The sequence below is a fragment of the Eleutherodactylus coqui genome, chromosome 3 (genome assembly GCF_035609145.1).
Source record: "Eleutherodactylus coqui strain aEleCoq1 chromosome 3, aEleCoq1.hap1, whole genome shotgun sequence".
In the NCBI taxonomy this organism is placed as follows: Eukaryota; Metazoa; Chordata; class Amphibia; order Anura; family Eleutherodactylidae; genus Eleutherodactylus; species Eleutherodactylus coqui.
Window position 1 is genome coordinate 293,352,603 of NC_089839.1, and position 22,501 is coordinate 293,375,103.

Consider the following 22,501-nt stretch of genomic DNA (forward strand, 5'->3'; position numbering starts at 1 on the left):
AATATTGCAGCTGTTTCCTTGCAGATAAAGCGTTCCATGCTATCAAGCCCCATTCCTAGATCGCTTTCCCACTCATTGAAAACAATAGGATCAGCTCTGGAAAGAGGGAGGAATCCTGGAATCTTTATATTGGCAGAATAACTTCACCTCTTTTCCAAAAATATAGACACCCCCCTCCTTGTTTGACTTCCTCCTCTATAGAATCATTTGTTCTGTATCAGGGGGTTATTTAACTGAGTGGTTTGATGAACATGCCTCAATATAAAGACCCCCCTTATGGGCCCCCCTAATAGGAAACATCTGATTGTACAAGGGTCCTCGCCGATGCTTTTGCCAAAACCTGTGGAAGGAAAGAAGAAAGAAAATGCATCAAATAGTTAATCCCCCCACCGCACGGTTATAATGAGGGAGGCTCGCCTGATATTTAATTGATCCTCTACAGGATTACAGACCGATTCCTCTGGAAGAGAAAGGAAGGTAATGATCCCAATCCTGATTTTTCGGCATCTGGGAACGGGGCGACGCTTGTACAGGAGAGGTGGGTGTGTGCCGTTGTGTTCCTGACAAAGAGAGAACTTTGGATACAATGTATCGAGTGGCTCCATTGTTTCCAGTTCCTGATGTTGCGAGACTTCTTAGATTTCTTGGATTTTCTACGTTCCTTTTCATAGTGACAGAGGTCAAGAGCTGGGGTTTTGTTACAATGTGTTATGTATGTTTTTCCTTTAGGGATTTTTTTTATTTCCACTGCTTTGCCAGAAAGACAGAGGAACGTGTGGGGGGCTAGGAGCAAAGGACAGACCTGGCTTTGAGGGTTTAATAGCAAATATTAGCGTGTGTCGCACAAGTGGCGATTATCTGCGTAAGACAAGCGCAGCCTATAAATCTATATTCTCGGGTCTTAAGCGGTTAACATGTGACAGAGGCAGAAGACAGTTTGCAGGATATGGATTGTAATCTGGTGGTAAATTAGAAAGACCGATAAATGTAGTATTTTCCATTGTGGCAGATTTTATAAGCCGTGCAGAATATTAAGACGCCGCGAACAGAGAACAGTCAGACGCCAGTGGTCAATAGTTCTGCATTCATTTAAAGAGAGATTGCACAACCATCCCTCTCCTAAAATGTGCACAAAGCAAGGAAACAAAGGACTATGCTTGTCCACTAAGGGACTTATCACACGGGATGGAATTAGAGCGCAGCAAAATCCGCAGCTGCAGAATTCCACGCCAAGGCCTGCCGGTTTAATTGCGGATTTTGATGACGAATTGCAGGCAGTTTCAATTACCTATAAAAATCTGCCAGCAGATTTCGGTGCAGAATTTGCCACGGCTTAGGCCGGCTGCACACGACCGGAACTGCACGAGCCGCTGGACATGCGCAGTACAGTTTCTTTTTTCAAAAGCCTGCTAAGCGATGACACAGATACCCCGCAACCTTTCCACACTGTCATTGCGAAAGGGCCACGGGTCGGACAGCTTCCATTGACTTCAATGGAAGCCGTCCGTGTGGAATCTGCACTGAAATAGGGCATGCCGCGGTCTTTCCTCCGCGAGCGGAAAATCGCGATTCATTTCCGCTCATGGGCAGAAAAAACGCTTTTCTATAGCATGCTATGGGCAGTATTTGCTGAGGAATCCAGAGGCGATCGCTCGCTCCAGATTCCGCAGTGCAAATCCGTCCGTGTGCAGCCGGCCTTAAGGTGCAGATTATTCAGTCCCGTGTGAAAGGTCTCTTAGGGCCGATGGCAGATGAGCGCAGTGTAACACACCTGTAATACGGATTCATATTATGGACGTGCTACAGATGACATTACAACAGTATGGGGGGAGGGGCTCACACGAACTCATTTGAATTGTGGATTCCGCAATCGCCGTTCGTGTGGAAGATCAGCGGTAAAGCGCGGGCATTGAAAGTCATGTATTTTAGAATTTTCTTTCGCACTTGCGGGTACGAATTGTGTATTCTGTGAGCGGAAGAAAAATCGCAGCATGCTCTATTTTAGCGCATATTCCACGCGGACAGCCTCGATAGATGTCTATGGATGCGAGCGATCCGCAGCCCATACGCAATTAACATTATGTATGAGCGGCGGAAATGCTCGCAACTTGATAGAATAGATAGAAAAGCCAGAATGCCGGCTGGAGGGGAGAGAGATCTTTCTTCGGTGCAGACGATACACTGTGCATACGCCTACATCCACGCGGAAAACCGCACGCATCCGTGATCTTCCGCAATCATTTGCGGTTACTTTCCGCAAAGGATCACAGGTCTTCCACTGCGGAAATACAGATTCCAACCCATTCATGTGAGCCCGGCCTTAGTCCTCAGAATTTCATCACTATTTGATCTGTATTTACTGTGTCAATGTTTGCCCACTGGAAAGTAGTAGCGGCAAAAACGGACAAAAATAAATCACGCTACCTTTTTAAGAATACGGCCATGTGACTAGATACATAGGTTCGCATTAGGTCGATATTACAGTCCACAAAACATGGACCAGCACTGTCACAGTGTTCAGTGATGATGGGACTCCCCGCGGAGATAAAAGAATCCCCTGCCATAAATGTGGCAGCGGACCGCAGTGCTATCCCATTGTTTTCAATGGGGCCAGCGCTGCTACAACTCCATCGAAAGCAATGGGATGAAGGCAACCCCTGCAGCAATGATGTTTGGGGGTGGCTTGAAATATAAGCCCTACCCTGAAAATCATCCCTAGCTGTTAAAAAATAAATAACTCACCTAGAAGAGCTATCCGGCTTTTCTCCCCATCTCCGGCAGTCTTCATCTGTATTCTCGTGGCTGGGGATTGAAAAATCCTCACCTCCAGAAAGCGCTGCCTCTGATTCGCTGAGCGCTGTGACCAATCAGAGGCAGTGCTCAACCATTCAAAGAAAGGGATTTTTTACAACATTTTGCACATCCATGGAGCGCATGTTTTTTGCGCCCATGGCTGTGCAAAAAAAAAAAATTGCTCGTCTGACCGAGCCCTCAAGGGGCATTCTCAGAGAAAATAACTTATCACCTATCCACTGGATTGTTCATTAGTGTCTGATCGGTGAAGGTCCGACCACTGGAATCTCCACCCATTACAAGAATGGCGGTACTGTGTCTGACATTTGAATCAAGCAATGGTGAATCACGTGCGTGGCTACTCCAATAATACCTTACGGAACTGCTAGACATAGCCAAGTATCGAAGTGAAGAGGAGTCCAAGGGTGGCTTGACTGTCGGGTGCAGAGGCACTCGATACTTGTCTTAATGACTTATTGTGCTTTCACATAGGAGCCATAGTCGCACAGTGAATGGAGTGGAGTGGGCCAACGATCTTTTCCGGCTGCCCATCTCTATTCACTGTGAACAGGCAGTCATTCAAAGATGAGCGACTGCCTGGTTACACAGAGAGAAATCACTTACTAGTTGCTTCGTTGAGCAAGCTGAAACACAGTGACTAGCGACTACTGAGTGACTTCTTGCTGAGTACCCTGACGGGTGCCATGTTTTCATCGCTGTGATTTTTCGGCTGATAGTCATCCCATATGAAGCCACCATAAGGGAGCTGCGGCTCTGGCACAACCTGTTGGCAGGCGATGACTTGAAGGAGGGTAAAGCCGATGGTGTTGATTAAAATAACACTTCATTTTGAAGCAGCAGGTAACGCGTTTCACGATGTGCCATTTTATTAAGCACCATTGACTTCACTCTCTTTAAAGTCACTGCCTGCCAACAGGTCACGTCAGAATATCCGCTCCATCACTTCAGTATACGGCCGGCAGCACTGGTACTACACTGAGCCCACAAATACGACACGTCTGCAAGATACTTCCGCTACATGACTTTTCTAGGGATACTTTGCCCAGCTCTCGCTTCATAGCCAAATATCAGGCTCAGGTATCTTTGGCGCTCCTGTAGAGTTCGAATGGAACGGCTTCACCAATGCTCAATTCACACTGCCTAGTTTAAACAGGGAACATCGGACCCCATTCTCATATTCAGAGGGGTCCCAGAAGTTGGACTCCCATGACAGTCCACAGAAAGCAATGCATGTGAGTGACAGAAAAATTACCCCTACTAGGAAGGTAGGTACCCTGTAAGTCAGTATCTGACTTTTTAAAGGAAGCCTGAAAATCGCCGATGATCTCCCCCCAACTTTGCATTGGTTCTCTTGTCACATGCAGTATCGTAGAGAAACATAGTTAGGTTTTCTTGCAACCAGGGAAAAGATTCAGTTTGGCGCCCCGCACCTCTTTTTAGCCTCCAGTAGTAATAATAGTGCTTCCTTTGTAGCCCCCAAGAGTAATAGTGCACCCCTAGTGGCCTACAATAGTAATAGTGTTCCACCAGGGACCCCCGCACACAGACCTCATTACACATCTGCTAGATGGTTGGTACCATGTGTATTTGATATGGTCCGCAGCAATCGGATAACTTCTAACTTGGTCGTGTCGGAACTCTCTGTACTAATTGTGACAAGGGCAGATGCCCCACCTGCCACCCCTTCCTCCAACTACGCCACCGGTTCCTTATCTCCCCTTTTTGTAGATGTGCTGCTGCCCGGGAGCTATGAGCGTTTACAGGTTTTCCGTTCTGTATGCACATCCGACCAATTGGCGCTCTTGCTTTTTCTGTATACCATCGTGTGAATAAAGCCTAAGCCAGCCACCGCCATTCATTGTGAACAGGCAGTCGTTCATAGATGGCTGACTGCCTCTTTATACTGAGAGAGAAGTCGCTCACTAGTCGCTTCGTTCCCAGTGAGCTGAATCAAAGCGACTGGTGAGCGACTCTCGCGCAGTGCCCAGTCACGTGTTCTCCTGGGTCACCCATCGCTGAAAATTGCTCATAAGACTGATCTTTCAGTTGATAGTTGTTCCATATAAAGCCACCCTTCACACAGGCACATGAATTTTTGCGCACGCCTCAGCGCAAAGTATTTGCGCTATGCACTGGGCTGTTTTGTGCGCATATCAGTGTGTTTTACTATACGGTTTGTGCTCGCATGGCATGTTGTTTTGCGCACAGTACACAACCACACCCCGATTGAAATGGCTATTTAGCCTAACGACTTCCAGATGTGTTTTTCCTGCGGAATTGCGCAGCCTGTTGCACATCTCCTTGCGTATTGCGCATGTATTTCAGCACTCCCCATAGACTTCTCTTTTGCGCACGCAAAAGAAGTGAATGTGGACGAACCCATTGAAATCAATGGGCTCTGTGCTCTGCGTATTGCTTCTGCAAATTTTGCGCATCAACAACGCATGCAAATGCAACCATGGGAAGGAGCCCCTAGTCTCAGGGCCACCGTTACTGTGATCGTTGGGCGTCCCATTGGTTAGAAGAACCCATTGATTAAATGTTTATGACCTATGTTTTGGCTAGGGGATACGTTATTTTATAGGACGACCCATTTAATGTTGCGTTACTTTCTTTTTAAGACGTTTAATTAACTCATTGATGACAAATCTTTCTGGCATCACAACATTTCAGCTATAAACACCCCCCCCCCCCCATTTCTCGAGGGGCTTTACCATTATCTGTTTTTTAAGGAGGCTTTCTGGAATGAAAACGTTTTGTCTAACCTGCGAGTTTCCAATAGTCTTTGTTTCAATTCTTAGCCCTTTCAATATTTCTGCTTGTTGTCAGTGATTGGAAGTACTGATTGTTTACACTAAGGTGTCTAATCCTGTCAGGACTCAGGGCTTACTCACATGGCTGTAGGCATTTTTATGTGTGCCCGTCGTCACCGTAAAAACGCGTGAACAGGCACACAACTCTAACGTTTGTGCGCCCATTCAGAGGGCCCGAGCAAAGCGAATATACGCCGAGGCCGCAATGACTTACCTCCCCCTCGCCGCCTCTCTGCCTCTCTCCTCCCCTCCGGCTGTTTGCAGTGGGAGGGGGTGGGATGGGGGTGGAGCTAAGCTCCCGCCCCTTGCCTGCAGCCAGCAATGGGAGGGGAGGAGAGAAGGGGAAGAGTTTAGCAGTCATACTGCTAAACTCCCTCCCACCTCTCTTCTCTGGCCGCTGTCACTGGCTCCCATAGGAATCCATGCAGCTGCGATGTATTCCAGCCAGGAAGATAGTCCAAGACTATCTTTCCTGCCCGGCACTATATTTGCCAGCTGGGCATTTTTACGCCACGGGAATACGCTTGTGTGATCTGGTGCATTGGAATCTAATGCATCAGATGGTAGCATATATCGGCCGGCCGGCCATGAAAACAACGGCCAATATACGCTCTTGTGAATAAGCCCTTTGGGTGGTTTCACACGGACGATAAAATCACGTGATACAAGAGTTAGTAAAAAAGCTGATTTATGAAACCCATGATTTACAGCGGTTTCCTTCCCACCTACGATTTTTTCACTTATGTGATGTTGAGCAAAGAATCGCGGCATGTTTTATCTTTCTGCGATGTGCGGTTTTCTTTTTTTTTCCTCTTTTTTTAATTTTTTTTTTTATCTCCCATGTTTCCATATGGAGCTTTTTTTATCGCATCGCAACCCACAGACTTGCATTGTGATGTGATTTTAACATTAGAAAGTTCTATTAACTTTCGCGATAAAAACATGCGCGGCCGGCAGTGATGTGAGATTAGTCTAAAGAACGCATCGCTGACGCTCAGAGATCACGGGACTAAAGACGCGATTTTGTGGCGGCAAAATCTCAATCGCCCGTGTGGAACGAGCCTTAGTCCTGCTCGCACATCTGAAGGGTTTACAACAATGTATCATTGCTAAGTTTCCTTTGCCAGCTAAATGTGGAAGTAGTTGAGTCCTCTCCTGGGCTTCCTCTCTGCACTGATACATTGTAGCAAACAGTGAACTGACCCCGACAAATGGAGTTAGCACAAGACCCTGATTGTCCTTGTTTATGCTGCTTCAATAATGATGCATCTGACTAAGCACATGACTGCTGCAGCCAATCACTGGCCTCAGATGTCATGTGCATAGTCTAGTGCGTCACTGCTGCGGTACTGCAAGGGCTGGTGTGGAACACTGGAGTTGCAGTGCTAAGTTGCCGGGGATTGGACAGGTGAGCGATCCTGGGCGTTAGTTGCACTTTTCAGGTCTTCAAAAACACCTTTAAAATTCGTCATGTTATGCAATTCTGCCCGTCAGCGAACAACTAACGCAAATGTGAACATTTTTACAGCCTCTGGATAAAAACAGCAGGTTTCCATTCACTGACAACAAGCAGAGAGCTTGACAATGGTGAGAAATTGCTAAACACTGTTTATTAGGGTAGCTTCACATGTGCGTAGGTGTTTTTGCGCTCTAAACGAGTCTATTTTGCATGTGTGTCAGCATATTTCACTGCACTTTTTGCTCCAGCGCGGCGTGCGGCTGACGAATACACCCTGGTTTAATTGGTTGTTTAGCCTAATGATTCCAGATTTGTTCTTTTTCCCACAGAGTTCCGTTGTGCTCCTCGCATCTGCTTGTATATTGCGCGCACTTTTACACACACCCATAGACTTCTATTGCAAACTTTGGCGTGCAAATGTGCACAAACTTAATGCGTGCTGCGTTTTCTTTCTTGTGCATGAAAAGGAAATAGGAACGAACCCATTGAAATACGCAAATACATTTGGCAAGCTGCTTTATTCTTGTCCACATTTGTGCACCCAGCGTCGCCATAGAAGTCTATGGAAGGTGCGCCAATGCACTCACAGATGTGCGATACGCTGTGCTGTATCGGAAAAAAAAGGAACACACCTGGAACTCATGAGGGTAAATAGCCTGTCCGTAAGCTGGACGCGAATGAATATGCCCTATGTGCGCAAAAAGTGCAGTAAAAGGCACTGATACGCATGCAAAAATAGCCCCGTACATAGTGCAAATACGCTGCACTGAGGCGTGCGCAAAACGCATACACCTGTCTAAAGTAGCCCCTCGAACGTGTGTTATACAGTGGATGAGCCCCGCTTACATCAGACTAGACACTTCCTTTAAACGGAACCTGTAAGAATCTACATTATGGGGCTCAAAATGAGGAACAAGGGGTGCAGGGAGCGGTGTTAGCTTTTGTTCAGACGACCGTATTTGCACATTTTTTTGCACGCATAAAATCTATGCGCGAGACCGGAGCCAATCGATGTCAATGGGTTCGTTATTTTGTGCGTGCAAAAAATAGGTCCTGCTCTATTTTCCTGCGTATTTGCGCACCAAGCGCCCAGTAGACTCCTATGGGAGGTGCGAAAATATACACTAAATGTGTGTGCCAATGCTCAATACGCTGAGCAATTCCGGTAAAAAAGAACACATCTGGACCTCGTTACGCTAAATAGCCTTTTAATCCACGGGAGGGGTGTGTTGTACGTATGAACTAGCCCTGCGTGCGCAAAAAGTACAGGTCCATGCACCAATATGGGCACAAATCTACCTCCCCAAACCTCGCGCACTGCGCAAAGTCCTTGGGGTGAGGCGAGCGTATTTGCGCATACACTCATCTGAAACCGCCCTTATATGCACCGTGTCCTCCGTTCCAGCACTGAGCCCCCAAGAAATCCGCAAAGACGCAGGGCATGACTGCTTTCAGACGGCTGTGCACAGGCGCTCCCCCACAGAGATCCATGAGAGAGGTGCGCACACATGAGCTGCGCTACGTGTGTGCATTGATTTCTCAGGGGCTGGAATGAGGGACCCCCTGGACCCCCGTTCTCTCAACTCTGAGCCCCATGACAAAGTTTGTGGGACTCTAATGAGCCTACAGTTCCCCTTTAATGCCAGTGTGATAATAAACCCTTCCACGTATTTGGGAGGAGGACGCCGGCGTGGCTGAGGTCGCTTTTTTTAAGATGAGGAAAGAAGATAATGTTTTTTCTGGCTTTCCGCTCATCCTATTTCCGCATGAATAAAAATAGCGTTCTTTCCGTATTTTTAAGTAGTCTCTTATCTGATTGAATTTCCAAATTCATCTTGGTCCCGAAGGTACAGCGGGGTAGAAAGCTAAAGTCAGATCAAAGCCTCTGGACGCTTGGATTGTTCGCCGCGCACTTCCTGTTCCTCTGACACGTAATATTAAAGAATACATTATTTCATGCCGATTGCGTCACATGATGTTACCCATGAAATACGAAGTGATGATAAACGTGTTGCCCGCCTGTATCGCTGATACTAGGAATCCAGGAGCGTCCGTAGGGACGCTGCTTCGCCCGCAGCAACTGGCATGAATCATGGAGGGAGTCTCAGCGCCGTTCACCAAACTGAGCCTGGGAGACTTGTAGGGATCATTAAACCTCCTCCGTGTGCTGACGGCTGCTTTCTGAGGAAGAGATGCAACTTGTCAGCAGAGGAGCTCTCACATGGAGTTAAAGGGGTATCCCCAAGATTGACCTCCATTACCGATTCCCAAGATAGGTGATAATGCTGATCGGTGAGGGTCTCACCACTGAGACCCCCACTGATCCCAAGAACGAAGGTCTTTTGTCCCTCTCATCTCCTCCTTGTTGGCTCACTCCACCCCCGAAGCGAGGAGGAGATTGAATGGAGCGGTGGTCATGCATACGCTGTGCCGCGCCATTCATCTTCAGTGGGACTGCCAGGATAGCCAAACGCTTGTATTCGCCTATTTTTGTCGCTGGGTCTGTGAAGGCACCTTCAGCTTCAGCAGATTTCCACTAACATACAGGATGAAACGCTGCAGCAAGCTGCACTATTTTGCCCTGGAAAATGCCATCTGGATGCCGAATGGACGCCGTTATAATCAAGGAGGTCCATTCAGCGCCGTTTGGTTTAGATAGAGCTGCTCAACCAATGGAGCAGCAAAACGAAACCCCCTGATGTGAACGAGCCCTCAAAAAGCAGAAACCTGAATGCAGATATAAACTAGAGCCTAAAGGGCGGCTTCAGACAACTACGTGCGCAAATACGCTGGTGAACAAGGTTGATTTGCGCATGTGTCTGTCCATATATGCGCAGGACATGCCCACTCTGATTTAAAAGCCTATGTAGCCTAATGGGGAACAGATGTATTCTTTTCCACGTGGTTTTGCGCAGCATATTGAGCATCCCCTTGTGTATTGCGCACACCACATAGACTTCTATGGGGCCCCTCGGTGGGCAAATACACAGGAAAATACAGCAGGTCCTATTTTTTGCGTGCGCCAAAAAAGGAAAAGCGAATGAACCCATTGAAATCAATGGGTTCTATTCTCTATTCTTGCTCACAAATACGTCGGTGTGAAGCTGCCCTTGGGAAACGCGTACGCACCCATTGATATCAGTGCGTTATATTCTCTGCGTATTATGCGGGTAAATTTTACGTGCGGAGAAACATGCACATACACCCGTGTGAAGGGGCCCGTATACAAGACTTCTATCTGTACGCAGGATAACCTCACAGAGTCGGGAAACCTTGTGCCTTTACTGCTGCGGACTGCAGCGATGGGAATAATAACTGCAAGCGCCATTGGCTGATCGCTCGGTCCGGCCACATATTTTAGGTGTCAGCAGCTCTTTAATGACACTAGTGAAGATTTAACGGGTTGTCGATCTCTCTGCCCTTACGGGTATTAACGTTTGTTGCGCAGAAAGAAAGTAAATACTATCAGCGAACCTTGAAGAATAGAACTTGTCAGCACATAACTTATTTAAAGGGACTGTCCACAACCTGAGAGGCAACTGCGCCCCCCGCTGTCATCATCAGGGAGCGGCTCATCTTTGCCGATTGCAATCAGTGAGTATCCAGCAACATGAGGATGCCGGCAGCCCTGCTGCTCTGGGTGACACGGGAATACTGGCCCGACTTGCGGTATTCTAGCAAGAATTAGGTCCTGGATGGCGCCAGGACCGCGCTGATCGCACAGAGGTTGCGGTGATGGCTTATATTGCGGTCCGGGAGCTGACATGCATCCTTTCAGTAATAAAGCAGGGGGGGGGGATGGGGTAACGGGAAGGGAGATCTCTCTCTCCCGCCCACCGCCCCACTCACCCCTGCTCACTCCCGCGACCCACGCTCCCCCCCCTGCTGGCACCCGAATCTTTTCTGACGAGCAGGCAGGTACTCAAAAAAGGGCAATACTCGCTCCAGTATTGTCCCTTAACGAGTATGCTCGCTCATCTCTAGTAATAAACCTTAATGAGATGTAAAAAGAAAACAGATAAACAGTTTAATGAAACTAAGCATCATATAGCAGGAGGCGCAGGATTCCCCCAGCCGCACAAAGCATTGCAGAAGAGGGGCGATTGCGATTTTGTAGTTTCACACGGACAATGGCGATTTTGCAGCAAGAAAATCGCAGCAAAATAGCGTCTTTGTTCTTGCGATTTTTAGGTTTCAGCAATGCTTTATTTTTTTAGAACATCTCGCATCGCTGCCGCCCGTGATAAAATAGCGCAATTTTTTATTGCTTAAATATAAAGGAATTTTTAACGTTAAAATTGCAATGCAATGTTTGTTGCGTAGCGATGCGATAAAAAAGAGGAAAACATGATTTTAAAAAAATGAAAATCGCACATCGCAGAAAGATAGAGCATGCCGCATTTTTTTGTTCTCTCAACATCGCATCAATGAAAACATCGCAGATGGGAAGGAATCCATTGAAAATCATTGGTTTCATATTCTGCTTTTTACTGACTTTTGCATCACGCGAAAAACGCGCTATTTTATCACCCGTGTGAAGGCCACCTTAATAATGAGAGGCAGTGGAATATCCATGCCTGGGATGATGAAAGTGAGGACAGGGCTGCATGTGATGGGCAGAGTCATGATGTGAGAAGGAGGTCCCATATCCATAGGTATAACCTGATGACTTGTGGCGTTGTAACTAGAGATGAGCGAGTATACTCGCTAAGGCACATTACTCGAGCGAGTAGTGCCTTAGCTGAGTATCTGCCCGCTCGTCTCTAAAGATTCGGGGGCCGGTGCGGGTGACAGGTGAGTTGCGGCGTGAAGCGGGGGGGGGGGGGGGAGAGAGGGATAGAGAGATCTCCCCACCGGCCCCCGAATCTTTAGAGACGAGCGGGGAGATACTCGGCTAAGGCACTACTCGCTCGAGTAATGTGCCTTAGCGAGTATACTCGCTCATCTCTAGTTGTAACCATTGGACCCCCTGATGCAGGCGGGTGTTTTGCAATTCAGATTCTGGATACAGTGTAGCAGAAAGCGGTTACAAAAATATGTAATATTTATTTATGAACCAAGGAATGAAAGTAATTTATGTTATAATAATTTTACTGTAGATTTCCCTGACACTAACTACAGCTAACTAAATCCTAGAATTACTAATACTTTCTCCACACTTTACAATAGGCATGTTGCTTAACAAGCCTTGTTCCTAGTGGTGTGGACACCTAATGAGGAGGCCAGCCACACTTACAATTTGAGAATCACAGCTATCACTGACCCAGGCAGTTTTATGGTCAGGAGTGTGACTCTACCATGGCTTCCCTTGATCCTTGTCCCAGTCCAGTGAGCCCCATCTGGTTGGAGTGGTAATATGGCTATTCTTTCTCTCTCTCTCTCTCTCTCTCTTATGGATCCTAGCAGACAGTCCCCCAACCATTGGCCTAGCAGCTCCTTTTGCCTCTTTCTTGGTAGTGCTCCCAGCAGCACGCCTTGACCAATGAACAAGCCCCTACTGAGCATGCTCAGTTCTATTCGGTGCAAATTTTGTTATGAGCGATCATTTTTGTACATCTTACAGTCCCTTGTCGTAGCAGATCTTTAACCCTTTAGGTAGCCCTTTAACCCCACTGATCTCGAGCGGGGCCCTGATGCTTCCTAAATTATGAGCAGCAGCAGTTAAACATATGCATTGCTACTCCATTCACTTTAATAGGACTGTCAGAGATGGCTAAGCACTGGAACTCCGCTGTACTTAGGTGTTTCATTGAAGTTAATGGAGCTATGGCATCCATGTGCGACTGTTAGAACATGCATCAGCCCCGCTCTCTGGATTGGTGGGGGTTCCAGTGGTCGGACCCTCGCTGATCAGCAAATTAGCTCCTATCCTGAGAATAGGGAATAGCTTGCAATCATAGCACATCCCCTTTAATGAATACGGTAACTACAATGGGAAATTCTAGGTTCTAGGTGGTTTGCTTTTAAGAATAATGACCCTATGCAAATTTCAAAATGTTACCCATGAAGCATTGTTCTGCACAGTCCTTTTCATCACTTCTCTCTCTTTATCAGCAATGAGTTATCTGGGTGGGTTCTTAACCCGCAGCAATTATGAATGGGAAGAAAAGCTGCTTTTAACTAGAGGATACGCTCTAAAAATACATTGAATTTACGAGGAGGCAGAAGGAGCGTTCAGTAGAATCCAGGCCAAAATTCCTAGAAAAGACAACAGTTCTGCATCGCCGCGGCCGATTGTATCTCTTCCTGTTCACTTAGGGAAGAAAATCCTGTGAAGGCTTAAAAATGAGGTTTCTCCGAGATGCTCAGCATGTAGAGATCCTGCCGCTGATCTAACCCTCTGTGCAGCAGATATCAGGTTTAGTCGTGGTGGGTTTATAAGTTTGATATTATCTGATATTTGCCTATTCATCAACATCATTATAATGAATGTGTATTATGCGGGAGCTCACTGAGGAATTCTGGGAGGCAACAGAAGCGTCAGCAAATTCTATAAAATAGTGAGGAAATAATACGGAGTACAGTGATAACAGAGCTGTATACAGAATGCAGGATGTAACGGAGGACCAGTACTGTATGTACACAGTGACTCCACCAGCAGAATAGTGAGTGCAGCTCTGGAGTATAATTCAGGATATAGCATCATAGACTGGTACAGTTGGAAGGGTCATCGGGTCCAACCCCCTGCTCAATACAGGATCACTAAATCATCCCAGACAGATATTTGTCCAGCCTCTGTTTGAACCTCCTCCCGTGGTAACCTGTTCCACTCATTGATCCCCCTCACTGTCTAATATCTAATCTGTGTCTCCTCCCTTTCAGTTTCATCCCATTGCTTCTAGTCTTTCCTTGTGCAGATGAGAATAGGGCTGATCCCTCTGCACTGTGACAGCCCTTAAGATATTTGTAGACAGCTATTAGGTCTCCTCTCAGCCTTCTTTTTTGCAAGCTAAACATTCCCAGATCCTTTAACCGTTCCTCATTGAAGATGATTTGCAGACCGCTCACCATCTTGGTAACTCTTCTCAGACAAACTGGAGTATGGTTAATGTCTTTTTTTTTTTAAGTGGGGTGCCCCGAGCTGGACACAACATTCCAGATGAGGTCTGACTAAGGAAGAGTAGAGGGGATAATGACCTCCTGTGATCTTGACTCTATGCTTCTCTTAATACATCCCAGAATTGTGTTTGCTTTTTTGGCTGCTGCATCACATTGCTGACTCATGTTCAGTCTGTGATCTATTAGTATACCCAAGTGTTTTTCACATGTGCTGCTGCTTAGCCCAATTCCTCCCATTCTGTATGTGCTTTTTTTTTCATTTTTCTCGCCCAAATGTAGGACTCTGAATTTCTCCTTGTTAAATACCATTCTGTTAGTCGCTGCCCACTGTGCAAGCTTTTCTAGATCTTTTTGAATCCCCTCTATCTCCTCCCTAGTGTTAGCTATCCCTCCTAGCTTTGTGTCGTCGGCAAATATGATCAGTTTCCCCTGAATTCCCTCATCTAAATCATGTATAAAAATGTTTAACAACACTGGGCCGAGGACAGACCCTCTTAGTACCCCACTTGATACATTCTTCCAATTGGATGTGCAGCCATTTATGACCACTCTTTGAGTATGATCACTCAGGGTGATATAATTTAGGATCAGTACGGGATAAGTAATGTATGTATACAGTGACTCCACAGCAGAACAGTGAGTGCATCTCTGGAGTAAGGCTGTGTGTTGGAGAGCTCTGCAGGATCCAGGGTGTGGTCACCAGTGAGAGGAATCTTACCCAGCAAAGGCTACAGGTGCTGGGCTTGCTTCAGCCATGGAGTCCCGGACCTCCTCCCTCCGGCCTCGGTCGGAGGGAGGGAGGACTGCACCCCAGGAGGGAAGAACATCTAGTCGGAGTGGCAGCAACGTCACCCTGACTCCCCTGGAGGAGCCAAAGATGACTCGCAGCCAGAGGAAGAAAGAGGAGGATCATGCGGCAAAACAACGTTTGCAGGCAAGTTGGGCTGATCGCAAGGAGGGCGAGTCTGTAACGGATGTGGCATCACGCATTGCCAAGTATATGAAGGACTTTGGGCATGTCGGGAGGCAGCTGACTAAATATAGGCAGGAGCTGCGCATTGCCCGCTATGATGTGGAGCGGGCCAGATCCCGTACCAGAAAATTGGCCATATCGCGGCAGATTGAAGCCTGTGAGGAGGCCATTGAGTTTTATGCGGAGGAGAGGGAAAGGATTCTGGAAAGAAGTGGGCCTTTCAAAGAAAAACTGTTAAATGATGAGAGGTTCAGCAAAATGGCGTCAGTGAGCAGCGCTGCTATTAAAGAGCGCTCTGCCAGGCGCTCAAGCAGCAGCACGGGCGAATCTGACGGTGCTCAGGATGGGCGAGCTGGGTGCTCTGGTGAGCAGCAATTTTCACTGCCAGGTGGGACTACTGGGCCCAGCATCCCAGCTGAACAGGTCAGCCTGCCCCCCACGTCGGGTGAATCTAACCTGGAGGACAGTGATGACAGCTGCAGCAGCAGTGGAGAGGGGGCGCTGATAATGCGGCAGATACAGCTGCAAGAGTCCCCAGAGAGGCTGCAGTCCTTCTATTTTGGGAATGATTGTCCCCCGGAGACCTCAAGCAAGAAGAAGAAGAGGAAAAAGGAAAAAATATATATACAAGAAAAATTTGTTTATGTCACCAAGCACTCTGGTTTGGCTGCAAAGTCAGACCAGGGTGGTAACCCTGAGCTCCTAGTCCCGGGCTCTGTGGTGAGTCCGGTGCAGGGGACTGGGGAAGAGAGGGTTAATGCGGCCCAAAACTCCAAGTCCGCTTGTGCCAGTAGTGGGAATGGAGGAGTAAAGGAGGTAGATAAGAGTGTTGGGAAAGCAAAGGGTCGCGGCCAGTCCAGAGGTGCTGGTGCTGTTGGTCATGTCCCAGTGGGAGGGAGGCGTGATCCGGCACCAGGTCCCACCTGTGGTGGCCTGGCTGTCCCCCCTGTGTCCCTAAAGCGCCTATCAGGTGCAGAGGGGGCGCAGTGGGTGGTGGCCGGGTCTACCGATCCTCCCACCCATGGTAAACATGCTCCTGTTCCTGGAAGGGAAGTTGAAGGAACTACAACTCCCAGAGTGGCTAAGGTGGGCGGAGCTACATCCACCAAAGTAAGGAAAAATGTTAAAAGGCCAGACACTGAATCCTCTGAAGTGCATCACCAGCCACCCACTGGAGGTGCCACGGACTTGCCCTCTGGGCAAAAAGAGGGTAAAAATAATAAAGGTCCTGGTCCAGCAGCTAATGGAGAAGTGAGTGAGGTAATGGATGCGGCTGTTGGTACCCCTGCTGCCCCTGTTCCTGCAGGAACAGGTGTCCCTGGTTCCCCGGCTAGTATGCCACCTCTTGTACGGGAGGGTGGGGCTTCGGAGGGTAGTCAGGGGGTGGGTCAGGATCCAGTCGCCCCTCCAGCGGCGACAACAGCTGGTAGAAGTTATGCCAGTGTCGCCGCTGGAGGGAGGGGAGAGGCGTCCTCCTTGTCTTTGGGCTCTGGGGACGGCATTTTGCAACGGCGCCTCCTGGAGGCCTTGAGGAGGGGGGTGAGCTCGATGAATGTAGGGGGCAGAGTTGTGGATTTGTCTCTCTGGGTGGAGAGACATGGTCTTGGTGCCTTCCGAGAACAAAGGGGGGAGACCGTCTGGTCCCTGCCAACAACCGGGCAGGACATTGGCCGTAGGAATGTGGCTCGTCTTCAGTGGAGGGGCAATGACGCGTGTCCATCCAGGGGTAAGGTGGTGGAGCTTCTGCTGAAGATGGGTTTCAGGGCAAATGACATCTATGCCCTGATCCATCCTTACGGCATGTCTGAGTTCGACATCAGCTTTGCTCGCCTAGAGGGCCTCGAGCTCTTTTGGGGGAACTACGAGTTGATGAAGAAGTGGTACACAAGTGGTAACCCGCCAGACTGGAGTCAAGAGAGTGACCGTTTTGACTCGTAACGAGTCCCTCTCTTGTTACGATATCATGACTTGGATAAGTCGGTACGGAGAGGTGGTGGATATGCCCAATAAGAACCGGGACGAGCACGGCATCTGGTCCGGAGCCTGGACGTTTATGGTGAAACTTAAGCGTTCAGGGAATTCGGTGGCCCACATACCATCCGCGGCCTTCCTTGGCAGGGATCGTATCTTGGCCTTCTACTAGGGGCAGCCGAAGCTCTGTCACAAGTGCGGCGACCCCACACATTTGAGTGCAGCCTGTAACATCATCAAGCGCGCTCTGTGTGGCGAGGTAGGTCATCTTGCGGCATCTTGTACAGAGATTAGGTGTCACCTGTGTGGTGACCTCGGTCACCCATTCAGTCGCTGTCCGCGCTCTTTCGCCAATGCGGTCATGGCCCCAGCGGAGGAGAGCCATGAGGTTGCTTCTGCAGGGGAGGGGACCAGCAGAGGCGATGGAGCCCAGGAGCCAAGGAAGAACAAACATGCTGGGGCAGCCAAGCTGAGGCGCCAAGAGAAGCGCGGAAGGGGCAGGGAGCTGGTGGAAACCCAGGTGGCAGGTGGGTCAATGCTGGCCCCTGCTCCGGACGCAAATCATGTGGCTGAGGCTCCAGGGGACAGGGAGCTGGATGAGGAGGTCAGGAGGATCCAAAGGGAAGAGGATGCCACTTATTCAGATTCTTCCCACTATGAAAGTGTGGGTGAGGGCAAGGATGAGTGGCAAAAGAAAAAGCGTAAGCAGGGCTCCAAGAAAATGTAATAAAGGGAAGGGAAATCTTCCCCTGCAACGGGCCAGGTGCAGGAAGGCAATCCAAACTCTCCTCTTGTTGGGCTCTCCAACAGGTACAAAGCTCTCTCGTCCTCGGAGGAGGCAGAGGGAGAGGTGCCCAGGACAAGCGTGGGGCCTACAGGGGGTGCTGAGCCTTCCTCTTATGGGGGTTTGGTGACCTCCAGGGGGAGGGCTGGCCCAGAGCCCAGTGGCAAGGAGGACGAGGTTGAGGAGCCCCTTGCCATGGACCTTTCAGTGTCCAAGAAACGTGGCAAGGGGTCATCCTCAGACCCAGATGAGAAGGGGGGTGGGAAGAAGAAAGCCATCTAACTCAATCACCAATGATGGCGGCACTCGCTCCGTTGACGCTGGCATCCATTAATGTTGCCAGCATTAAATCTGATATGGCTAGATTTGCGGCCTTTGATTTTCTTGGCCGCGTTGAAGCTGACATTTTGTTTTTGCAAGAGACCAGGCTGCCAAATTTGGCAGCTGTGCATAAGGCAAGGAGGGAATGGAGGTCTGGTCCATCTTACTGGTCTCTTGCAGCCGAGCCATATAGCGGAGTGGCGGTACTTTTTACCGCAGCGGTTGAATGCCGACGGGTTATCGAGTTAGAAATAGGGAGGTGCCTGATCCTGGATGTTCTCATGAAGGGACAAGAGCTTCGGCTGATCAACATCTACGGTCCCCAAACCAAGCGGGACCGCAAAGATCTCTTTATGAGGATCAAGCCGTACCTTTTTACCAGTCGGCAGGTGATCTTTGGGGGTGACTTTAACGCAGTCACGAGGACCCGTGACAGGGGAGGCTCCCTAGGCAAGCTGACTATTGATAGCGTCGCGCTTAATAGCATAGCTAGCGAAGCTCGCCTGGAGGATGTCCACATCCGGCACACCCCAGGCCACGCGGGTTTCACCTATTATAGAGGCGAGTGCAGGTCTAGAATAGATAGGTTTTATTTGAAGGAGGAAGCCATCTCTTCCCCAGTTTCTGCTGTTGAGGTGGAATTCTCCGACCACTGTCTGATTTTGTTTTCCCTGAATGTTGCAGAGACCCCCCGGATGGGTAGAGGCTTATGGAGGCTGAATTCATCACTCCTAGAGGAAGCAGAGATAAGACAGTCCTTTGAGGATTTTCTGCAGAGCCAGGTACCATTACTGGATCTTTGTAGCAGTAAGTCAGAGTGGTGGGAGATGTTCAAGATCAGGGCTGCGGGGTTCTTCCGCCAGCTCTCTAGCCTCAGGAGCCTGAGTAAGTACCGTCTTTATCAGGGCCTGAGGAGGAAACTCGAACATCTCGTCTCGACTGGAGGTAGCCGCGAGGAGATCTCCAGAGTGAAGTCTTTGCTCAAAGGGTGCCAGTATAATAGGCACGCATCTTTGGTTTTTGAGAGGGACTTCGGGAAGTACCACTCACCTGACCCTTACAGAAACTGCAAGATGTCAGTGAATCGTAAAGTTGTCACGGGACTGATCGACGGTACGGGATCTCTGAACAGGTCCAGATCAGGGATTCTGGAAGTCATCAGATCCTTCTACTCGCACCTTTTGAGAAAGAGGGATCTAGATCGAGATGTGATGTCGGCTTTCCTGGCTGAAGCTGTCCCTGAGCCAGGGGATGACATCTCCCTTAATGTTTTGACAGAGGAGATCAACATAGAGGAAGTTAAACTGGCGATTGATGGGCTTGCGCTCAAAAAATCGCCAGGACCGGATGGCTTAACATCTGAGTACTATAAGACCTTTAAGGACCTCTTGAGTCCCCTCTTGACTGAGGTTTTCAATGAGTGTCTTTCCTCGGACACTCTCCCAAAGTCAATGAGGAGGTCGGCTTTGATCCTTCTGTCAAAGGGTAAAGACTCGAGCCGTATTGAGAACTGGCATCCCATAGCGCTTCTCAATACGGACAGGAAGGTTCTGGCAAAAGTGCTGTTTAATCGGCTGGTCAAGTTTGCACCCCGGCTCCTCTCGGGCACCCAGCATTGCTCTGTTCCAGGCTGTAGCACCTTTAGTGCTGTTCTAGGTGTCAGGGAGGCAGTGGAGCAGGGTAGGGCTGGTCACTGGGAGGGGTACCTGCTGTCCTTGGATCAGGCCAAAGCGTTTGATCGGGTTAATCACGAGTACCTCTGGTCTGTTCTTCTGAGATATGGCCTGCCAGTGGGGTTTGTCAATTGGCTCAAGACATTGTACGCGGGGGCTGAGACTTTCCCGCTAGTGAACGGTTGGGTCGGCCACCCATTTGAGGTTGGGTCTGGCGTCCGTCAGGGTTGTCCTCTGAGCCCCTTGCTGTACGTGTTTGCCATTGATCCTTTCCTTAGGATGATTGATGGTGGGCCTATGGCGGGGGTCGGGATGGATCGGGCGGTGCCGGAAGCCACCCTCAGGGTGGCAGCGTACGCTGATGACGTCACCGTCTTTGTGTCCTCGAGGGGGGAGGCAGAGTACGTGATGGCAGAGGTGGATCGCTACTCGGAAGCATCTGGGTCCGGCATCAACTAGGATAAGTGCGAAAGTCTCTGGTTAGAAAGGGGAGATCCTACATTTAGTCTCCCAGACACCCTTCCAGTGCCCCAGGACTCGGCTAAAGTTCTCGGCATCAAATTTGGCCGGGAAGATTACCCCATGCAAAATTGGGTGGTCAGGCTCGATGGTGCCATTCAGAAGGTGGCCCAGTGGAAGGGTTGGTCTTTGACCCTTCAGGAAAGGGTTAACCTGATCAAAACATACCTGCTCCCTTTATTCATCTACCTGGGCAGCGTATGCATTTTGCCAGAGCCTCTCTGGACTCGGGTCTACAACCTGTTCTTCCTAATGTTGTGGGGGAACAGGTTGAACCTAATTAGGAGAGATGTCACATATTGCACGAGGAGACTAGGGGGGTTATCTATGGTCAACCCCAGTGGTGTTTCTCGTAAACACCTTTGTTAAGATCAATATAGGCAACCTCTGGCAAGAGAGGGCTCCTCCGTGGGTATTCTCCTGTTGGGGATGGCTTCGGCCTTTCTTCCAGGAATGGGAGACTGGAGGGTGAGTGAAGGATCTTCGCACGCCGCACGGGCATCTTCCGGCTTACGCTACCGTGGCTCTGAAGATGATACGTCGGTGGGGTCTGGGGATGTGGGAGATCAGAACTCTGTCGAGGAAACTCCTCGATAAGAGGGTTCTGTTGACCCATTTCCAGAAGCCCCTGGCGCTCAAGGACTGCCCAAGTCGGGACCTGGAGGGAGGGTTACGTTTATTGAATTCTGACAGGATCCCCTTGAAGTTTTGGGACTTGACTTGGCGCTGTTTCCACGGGAGACTGTATGTAAGGGGCAACTTGAAGAGCAGGCCTCTGGTGGATAGGGGTTGCCCCCGCCAGGAGTACTGGAAAGCATGGAGCATTTCCTGCTTCAGTGTCCCTTTAATACAGAGGTGTACAAACGGGTGGGAGCCTCCATTGGTTGGCCCAGGTTGGCACGCCTCTCGTATGCGGAATGGGTCTATGGGGCATTCGGGGACCTTGGTGGCAGGGACCGGTGCACTTTATTCTTAGTCAGCCTAGTGGTCAGGTTTCACATTTGGAACGCACGGTGTCTAGTTTCGACGGAAGAGAAAATCCTCCCCGCGGATGAGGTGAATAGAAACATCCTGGGTGACCTGGTGAAGGTGCGCTCTCTGGATTATGAGAGGTTGGGCACGACTAAGGCCTCTCTCCTATGGAGAGGGTTTGTCTTTCATTAGGGACAGTCTTCTTATTGTTAGGGTCTTTGTAGGGACAGAATAGGGAGAGGTAGGGACAGTTTCTCTGAGGGTAAGTTTTAGGGAAGGAGTAGGGACAGATTAACTATAGGGATAGTGTTTCTCTATTTGGTCGGTGCCCGGCTTATCATATCCAGTCCTGGTGGAGGGCTGAGTGTGACACTAGTAGAGTTTTTGTTTTCGGTCAAAGATAAAGTATGTACGGCTGCAGGTAACTGAACCTTAGGCTTTCGGGTATTAATATGTAGTGTTGGTTTGTAGTTGTGTAGTATAAGATATGTTATATGTTTTGTTTTGTATATAGGGTAAGGGGTTATAGATAGGTTGGGTGGGGGTTTATTGGGGGGAGGGGGGGGGGGGGGATTTGTGCCTCAGCCGTAGCTTGACACGTCCCGGACAATGAACACTGGGCACGGACTGTTGGTGCGGGCGTGGCTCTCAGGCTGCGGCGGGCAGGGTGTGTGTATGCGGTGCAGCTCGGCTCGTCCTGGACATAGACATTGAGCACGGACTTGGGATGCAGGCGTGGCTCCCGTGGCTGCACCGTAGGGGGTTGTTTGGGGTGTGTGGTGGTTTGGTCTGGATATAGGGTTAGTTTAGGATTATGTAAGGTTTTATTCTTTAGGTGGTGGGCATTAAAAAAAATAAAATAAAATAAAAATTTCAAAAAAAAAAAAAAAAAAAGGGTATTGGGTTCTTCTTATTATTGTTACTTTGTTATTGTTTGCATTATTGTTATTATATCATTGCTTCGGTTATTAGTCAAGTTTTCTTCTTTTTTTGGTATTTCAGGCTGGATCCTGTGAGTTAGGGATATGTTTCTCACATGTGTGTATATTGTTATATGTAGTATGTAGCGTATATGTATTGGTGAGGATGAGTGAGTGTAGTTTTGGAGTGCAGGTTGGTGTAGTGTGCTGTGTGTATTGTTTG

General features: G+C 48.9%; 1 protein-coding gene across 3 annotated transcripts in view; it reads left to right on the forward strand.

Annotated features, from left to right (window-relative positions):
• KANK4 (KN motif and ankyrin repeat domains 4) overlaps positions 1-22,501 on the forward strand; it is a 135,645-nt gene that overhangs the window by 171 nt on the left and 112,973 nt on the right. The window contains exon 1 of one of the 3 annotated variants that reach the window (XM_066597723.1): positions 99-477. The exons of 1 other annotated variant lie outside the window; for it this stretch is intronic. The gene's annotated coding sequence lies outside the window, so the exon portion shown is untranslated. Of the gene's footprint in view, positions 1-98; positions 478-499; positions 539-22,501 lie in introns of those variants that run through there. One more of the 3 variants, XM_066597725.1, reaches the window with a different exon arrangement.